This window comes from Parasteatoda tepidariorum, chromosome 3 (assembly GCF_982258835.1).
Source record: "Parasteatoda tepidariorum strain Cologne lab strain chromosome 3, Ptep-v5.0, whole genome shotgun sequence".
NCBI lineage: Eukaryota > Metazoa > Arthropoda > Arachnida > Araneae > Theridiidae > Parasteatoda > Parasteatoda tepidariorum.
Genome location: NC_141757.1, coordinates 86,549,555 through 86,557,507, shown reverse-complemented (window position 1 = coordinate 86,557,507; position 7,953 = coordinate 86,549,555).

Here is a 7,953-nt window from a genome sequence, read left to right as displayed (position 1 = left end):
AAAGGTTGTGGATTCTTTTTTAAGAATCTGGCTTTAGCCAAAGAGGACTTTGGCGGTCGCCAAAGTTTTTTTTTTAAAAACATTTTTTTCTTCCCATGTTTTCATCTTGAACTTCAAGAGAAGAAAATGAGATCATTAGTTGTAAGTCCGCTGAACAACGGCTAGTAGGATGAAAGCGTTCCATTATAAAACACTTTTGGTGTTCGGTCGGTAATGGAAACCGAAAACAGGCGTGAAACTTGATAATTCAGATTCCCCCTCGCTAAGGAATATCTCAAAAAATATTAAGGCTCTTTTTTTACATTTTATGTTCCTTTTATCTGATTAAAACGCATTATTTTACATTAATAGTTGCATTTGTTCCTAAAACCTAAATTTCTGACGAAGTTTTAATCATACATTTTTCAATGTATGTTATTTTAAAATGCTTTTAAAACATATTGTTTCACATTGATAATTGCCTATATTCCTAAAACCTACATTTTTGACGAAGAACCTAAGACCTAGTAAGTGAATCATGCAATTTAAAAGGTGTACTATTTTAAAATGCTTACATGATTAAAAATTATTTGAAATTAAATTATTAAAGTTTCCTATTGTCATCCTAATTTTAAATGAGCAGCCGAATTCCACGCTGAAATTGAATTCTAGAATTGGCTTAGACTTGATAATTTGAAAATATTTTGAAATAATATTTGAAAGATACTTATATTAAAGCCAAAAAGTTTTGCAATGGTTTCTTCGTTCCCTTGTAACAGAACAAAATTTGAATTTGAAAACAAAATAACATTTTCAAATAAAAAAAATATTTTTACATTCCTGCCTATTATGTAAAATCTGGTAAATACATTTAAAGTAAAGTAGTCAAGTATAGAAGTAATTTAAAGTAAAGTAGCTATTCTTTTTAATCGTATTTTAGTGTGAACTATGGGATAATAAAATTATAGAAATAATATTTTTAAAATTATCGTATGTACTTTGATAAAGTAAAGAAATAAAAAAATTAACAAAAAAATCATTGTAAACAGAATTTTTTAAACATTAAATTCAATCGAATTTTACTTCAAATACATGTATGTGCTTATCTAAATTTAACAGATATGAATAAAATTTTTAAGATTATAATGTACTGATGGAGTGTAATAATTATAGTTTATAATAATTATAGATTATAATTATAGTTTATAATTATTATTATCTGTCAGTACATAAAAGATAATAGTGTGCGGACAGATTATAATAATTATATTATTTATTATAATTATAGCTTCATATTGTATTAATACAATGTTTTAATTAAGATCATGTCATGTACATACAAAACTCGTGTGATGGTACAGTGCTAAAAAAAATCACTCTGAATAAACTTTGATTTCGTGAGTGATTGGATTTTTACGCTCTAGGACTCAATCTTAATAGTTCAAGGGGGTAATCTCCAATATACTAAGTTACGAAACACAGAAACACTCTTTCTCTGTATAAACATTCATCTTTTCGACGGAATTGGATTTCTGATCAGCAATTTAGTAGTCTCAATCTGGGAAATATGATCCCAATAGTTTGGTTAAAAAAGCGATCCAAAGCTTGAATCCCATAATGTTCGTTTCATTTTTTGCGCATATTGCCATATCTTCAGAGCTTTTTAAGAGAATCGAAAAATATTTTTGCACACAAATAGAAAATATGTTTTTTCAAACATAATTCCATGAAAAAAAAAACTATAATTATTTATTAATTTTTATTGCTTTAATTAATAATAATCAAAAAAAATTTTGTTGAAAGGTTTAAAACTTTTGAAATCACTTTAAAGAATGTAAATTTATTAAGTTAAAACACAAAATTTAAAAGAAATTGGTCAAATAGTGTCAAAGAAATTAAATTTTAAAGAAGTCTTATGATTCAAACTTTTTTTGACTATTATTAATTAAAATTGTAAAAAATAATTATTAAACACTATTTTTTGCTTTGAATTATTATTGGATAAAGAAATTTTATAATCGTTTTTCAAAAAGTTTTTTATTCGCTTAAAAAGTTCCCAAGATATGGCAAAAGACATAAAATTAAAATTAACATTATGGGGTCCAAACTTTCGACCGCTCTCTTGATCTAACTATTGAGACTATATTTTTCAGATTCAGGCCACAACATATTTGTTTGGGTTCAGGAATTATTATCCGTTGTACGAAAGATGCATTTATTCAGTTGAAGAACTTTTTTGTGACTAATTTAGTGTTTAAAAATATGATCTGCACTAACTAATTATCATATTTAAGATCACTCTCTTGAGCCATTAAGATTGAATCCTAGTAAGTGAAATCCGATCATTAGACCAAAAGTTATTCTGGGTGATTCGTTTGTCTTCTTTTTGCACTGTACATACCATCAAAAATAGATTACTAGCGTAGAAAATTTAATTACTTGAATGTTATTTTCACTGTTGTTTCAAAGCGTTTAAATAGTGTGTTAATTTGTAAATTTAAGCAGTTTTCAACGCATGGTCTACAGACATTAATTATTGTATTTCAATTATTTTAATTACAGACATAAATTTTGGTATTTTAATTCGTTTATAATACGCATTATCATATAAAACTCCTTTTTCATAGATTATTTCTTCTGGTGAAATAAATTGTATTTTTAACTTACGAAAAATCATGGCCATTTTTTTAAAACAAAAATGAACTCTGATGTAATCAGTCCATATGAAACATATTTTTAACTTGCTTATAATAAACATTTAAAAAATTGTTAGAAAATCAGTTTTTAATAAATCTGGTAAGGTTACCGTGCTGTATGGCAAAGACTTTTTTGCTAAGAACAACCATAATTCTGATAACAAAAACCAAAATACACGGTATTTGAGATCTTTATTTGGTAAATGTTTCGTTCATACGGCAACGTCTTACCGGAAATTCTGACTTTAAAAATTATTGTTCTTATAACCACACATTAAAAAAAATTAAAAAGCTGAAAATAAATTAAACCGAATAGATGGTTATGCCACACTTTAAGGTAGCATGATAAAATTAACAAATTTCACCTCATTTACCAAATTTCATCACATATTATAAAACTATATTTTATTGTTAATTTTACCAAAATCATTACCAAAGCAATTCGTCTAAAATTTCCGAGGTTTATGGTGTTCCCATAGAGTTAGAAATGCGGAAAATTTTACCATGCTCTGGTATTTCTGGCCATGCTTTTTTTTTTTCTCAATGCAGAGCGCAATCATAAAAATATGTTAAAAATTATTAACTAATCAGATGAAGTAAAATACATTAATAATTTGCTAATTAACTTTTAAAACTTTAATGAAATCATTTAAAAATTAAATGGGATGTTTTTAAATAGTTTTAAAGTGTTAATTTGTTTGATAACTCAGCGTATTACATACACCTATAAAAATTATACTATTATGCATTAAATATTATGAGAAAAGAATCATAGAAATTTCTATGGTTTAGAATTCAAATCGGCTAATCGTTGGGACTTTCGTGGTTTTCTTCTTCATTTAACGCAAATGTGGGTTGGTTCAATCAAAACGTTCTCCACTTAGGCTAGTTTGACCTATGTTTTACCCAGGAGTTTTCCTTATCTTCGGTCTTGGGTTGAAAATACAGACTATGAAGTTGAATATTGATAGTCGTTAAGTAAGAATTGGGTCGGTTGCTCAACGGCGGTTATAAAATAAAATAAAATTATACTTTGTTGAAATAAATAAAATTAACTTAGACACTCTTTCGTAATAAGTATAATTGAAAATATTGAAATTACTTAAATTTTGTTTTTTACTGCGTAAGACAAAAGTCTAATTCAATATACATTACTCACTCACATATAAAAAAATTATATTGTTCTTTAGTGCATACATTTTCACGTAAGAATCATGGGGAGTATCATTAAAAAATCTGTGCGTAAGTAAGATAAGGAAATATTTATAATTTGACAATTCATTGCAAACTTTTTGCAATAAAAATTCAAGTATTCAAAATCTACTTTTCTAAAAGAAAAATAATAATAATAACCTATATACAATAACCCATTTAAATTTCTGTTCATCTCGCCTTTAAAAATTTATGAACGATTAGCTTTCGCTTTAAATACCAAAAATTAACTGCCACAAGAATAAAGGCAGTCATCTTTAGAAGAAAGCAACCACTTTAAAATGTCCACCGGCTGGTCATATATACTACACAACTTCAAAGCATTGATTCATCAGTGACCCGCCTTTAGGGTACTCTTAACCCTAAGAAGTGACATCATTCCACCGCATTCCTTTTTCAAAGATCTAAAAACAAAGAAAAGGAGTTAGTTGGTCTAACACGTTTTAAAACAAAATATTTGAATTAGAGCGTGTTTCTTCATTCCAATGAAATTTTCATTTAGAAAGTTTTCAACTATTGGTTCACCAAACTCATAGATGTGTAGAGAATCTGATTTTGATTCTACTATTTTAACATTTTTCTTAAATAAAAGCTAAAATATTGGAGCCAGACTTTTTTTAACCAAAAGTTCTTCAAAAACCTAAATTAATGAAGAAAATATGTCGCACATTCTATACACGTTATTTTAACAAAAAATTAAAAACTGCGTTACCTAATTTCCATATTGTGGGCACAGAGAAAAACATTCTGGCTCAGTTACAGTACTGTGTGGTAAAAATATTTTTGGTAAAAGAAAACGTAATTCTGGTAATAAAACCAAAATATACGGTATTTAAATCATTCATGTAGTAACGGTTTACCAAAATTCTGATTTACAAATTATAATTTTTACTACCACACGTTTAGTAAAAATACAAAACTGAAAATTCAATTTTACCGAATAGATGATTTTTATGCCATGCTCTAAGGTATCATGGTATCATATTCAAAAATAACCAAATTTTACCACAATTACAAAGTTTTTTGCACACATAATAGAACCACATTTTACTGTTAATTTTACCAAAGTACTCCGGTAAAAATTGCCGAGCTTTTTGGTGTTTCCATAGAGCCAATAACACGGTATATTTGCCATATTCTGATAGTTTTGACTAAACTTCTTTTTTCTCAGTGTCAACCCAGTTTTAAATTTTTGACAAATAGTGCAATGGAAAAAATTTTTTGGGCTTTATAAACTTGCCGTATTAAACAATAAAACGTCAAAACTAAAAAGCTGTGTGACAGTATAAAAATTAAACCTTAAATAAAATAAAATTTTAATATCACAAATCAATTGTTTAGCGTTTCGAAGTTGCTTCCACTAAACAAGGTAAAATAAAAGGCACAAATCTTAATAATGTCTTCTGTTTGAAGATAAAATTCCTTGTAGCACCAAAAAGTGTTAAGTTTTTTAATAAATTTTTAAGTTAAGACATTTTTATTTAATTCTTATTTGCCAATAAAAAAAATGTTATGCCACTGGAAATGAGCTTTAAAAATTTTATTCTATTGTTTTTATTTTTATTTTTATTGATATAATTAAATCTGAATGCTGATAGTTAAATATTTATTTTCTGAGTTGAAATTCGATTATTAATCACTTTAATAACTAATGAAAAATGGATATAGTTTACTAAAATAATTATTTAACTCTGTATATGTTTACTAGTTTAAATACTACTATGACTAGTATATACGTTAATGTGCTTATTTTTTCTTTAAATATAACAGAAGGTTTAATTTTAAATATTATATTTAATTAAATAGTATGATAATAAACTCCCCTCCTTTAAAATGTAATCTGACGTAGAAAGCTTTCAATTCCTAATTTTATAATTTTTAGAAACATCATGAATATTAAAAACAACTAAAATAGGAAATGCTAAAAACAAATTTCATGTACTATCACGCATGTAAATTATAGACTAAAATTTTGAAATAAAACTCTATTTTCTTTAATATTGCAATAAATTCGTTTTTGCATTCGATATGCGAATTCGCCTTCAATATTTTAAAAGCACTCGGGGCAGATAGATTAAAATATCTCAAACTTTCATTTTCAATTTGAATTGATTTAATGTCGTTTTAAAAGTACGGATAATTTACTACATAATTGCATGCAAAGAATTTCAACAAAAAAAAAACATTCTGTATAGAATTTAATGTATATATGATTCTTAGCTTTTTGATTTCGTTCAAATACATATAAAACTGTATTTTCATAAAGTTCTCTTTTATAAAATTTTCACTCGCACAAAACTCTAAAACGTTTTTTTTTCTCTCTCGTTTTTATTGTAAAGACTTATTATTTATTTGTAGCTTTTCTTTCAAAATATTTTTGAAAAATAATTTTTGAAAAAAATTTTTGAAAATTTAAATGTTAAGGCAATTAAGAACTAAAACATTTTAGAAAAATGTTTCATTTGAATTTGTCATGCTTGTGATTTTTTTTTGATTTTTTTATATCTAAATGTATATACAAAATCTAATTTCTAGTTCTATCGAACGCAGAGATATAGAACGTGCTCATGAGAGATAAAATAAAATATCACCAAAAAATAGTAAAAAACACAGCTTGTTTCAGAGTATTTCTAACTTTTATTATTATTTAAATTATTCTAACTGACGGTTCCGAAATATTGAATAATAACTAATCAAAAATTATTTACGATTCTTCTTATTCTGTATAAATAATGGATACTCAGATAGTGAACAATTAAACAAATAAAAATCATTCACCTTGATTATTATCAATCTATAAATGGTATAAAAATCAACTATTGACAAATTCAAGAACAAACAACGCCTATCAGTTTGTACCGCACACCCGAAGCAAGTTTCGCAACTTTCAATATCCCCAATTCGCAATTCAATAACACGCATATGAATAAAAACAGCCTTTTGAGGAAAAAAATGATAATAAATAAATAGCTGCTTTTATTCATATAAAATGTCTCGAAAATTATTAAAAATTTTATTAAAAAGTCAATTTTTAAAAAAAATGGAAGATGGCAGAAATGTACAGAGTAATTAGTATTTATTCTCACAAAATTCTAAATTAGTTACGAAGTTCGTCAGTAGATGACTCTGCTGACGGTGAAAAACTTTAAACAGTACTAATGCAGCGCCATTTGGTAACAGTTAATTATCTGGTCACGTAAGCAGAACGAAACGAAACATACATTTCTCTCTCCGTCTTTCTTTAATTTATTTTTTGAATCGTCAGTCATGTTTAGAACACTTAATGTAAGGCAGAGGGCTAGTAAAGAAATGAAATATTTCTGTTATTTATCATTCAAAATTTCTCCGTAAATTTTGGTGGATTAGCAAAATTGTGCTTCACTTTCATATGTAGTAGCATCAGAAAACATCGACTGTTAGAAAACGAATTTATTAATAAGCTTTTTACAATGGAAAAATAAATTCTTAAATAAATTTTTAATGGCCATTTTAGACTATTTTTATTCATCGTTCATAATAAAAGGAGAAATTATGTTATGAATATGCTTAATACATATTTTAACAGTTACTTTTAAGTTTCCTTCCTTTTAATTAACCAATAATGTATTAAGTCGAACAAATGATAGATGGGTCTAGTATGGACGGACACATAGATGGGGAGATAGGGGGGGGGGGTATATCAATATTAACAGGGCATTCATAAATATTATGTCAGTTGCTAATAAGAGTTTTCTTTTATAAAATACCACCTTAAAGTTTCGAGATATGTTAAATTACAGTTCTCATAAAACATTTTTTTTTCTTTTTACATATTGGCATATAATGGTGGTCACAAATATATTAAAGAATTGAAGTTTGAATCATTTTCGTTATCACTAGTAAATTTGTCTGAGAACTGTAGGAATCTTAACTCAATATTTACATACTTACCGACGTGGAAGTCATAGGTACATACCACACTTAAAATTATAGGTTCTTACAACATTTAAAGTTGTAGTGTAATAACAATCAAAGTAAGCAACTTTAGTTTAATTTAGCCAGGGCTAAAAAGTGTCATCTCTCTATT